Source organism: Poecilia mexicana, unplaced genomic scaffold (assembly GCF_051168715.1).
Source record: "Poecilia mexicana isolate PSO_F unplaced genomic scaffold, ASM5116871v1 scaffold_14, whole genome shotgun sequence".
In the NCBI taxonomy this organism is placed as follows: Eukaryota; Metazoa; Chordata; class Actinopteri; order Cyprinodontiformes; family Poeciliidae; genus Poecilia; species Poecilia mexicana.
In genome coordinates this window covers 4355540-4356188 of record NW_028263383.1, presented here as the reverse complement: position 1 = coordinate 4356188, position 649 = coordinate 4355540, and positions in this window count along the sequence as shown.

The window sequence follows — 649 nt, the reverse complement described above, 5'->3', positions numbered from 1 at the left end:
AATAAATCACATTGAAATTTGACGTTCCGACGTGACAACAAACAATTTCAAAGACATTTGACGTTTTTGTCGCCACCGAGAGAAAATTGTCCGCGGGCGCGCAGGTATAGAACCAAAACCTGCATTTACTGTGGATGCTTCAAAAAAAGAAAAAGAAAAAATGTCCACAAAATATCCAAACCGGCCTGCAGGCTTCTCATGCTGCGCAACCACATTTCCAGAATACCAGAATTATATGGTTCTGCGGCGTGCGTGCGTGGGGGGCAACCCCAGCTCACCCTCCATCTGATGGCAGCATCAGGCAGTCCCGTGAAACGTTTGCGTGGGAGTTCCCTCCACCGCCATGTCGGGATGGTGCACATCGCTCCCTCTCTCCCTCTCTCTCTCTCTCTCTCTCTCTCCCTTTCTCCACACATCCTCCCCCACATTATAACAGCTTAGCACGGCAGAAGTAGATCCCACAGCATCCAGCAGCCAGCATCCCTCTATCCCTGCCTGGGGAGCTGCAGTCCTACCCGGCGCAACACCGTGTGAGTGATGCCACAGCATCATCCGCATTTCGACGCGAAATAATCGAGAGTTGATCCTGCAAAGGAGAGAGCTTGGGGTGAAGGGAAATTTGCTTCAGCCTCGAAGACGGCAACTGCCC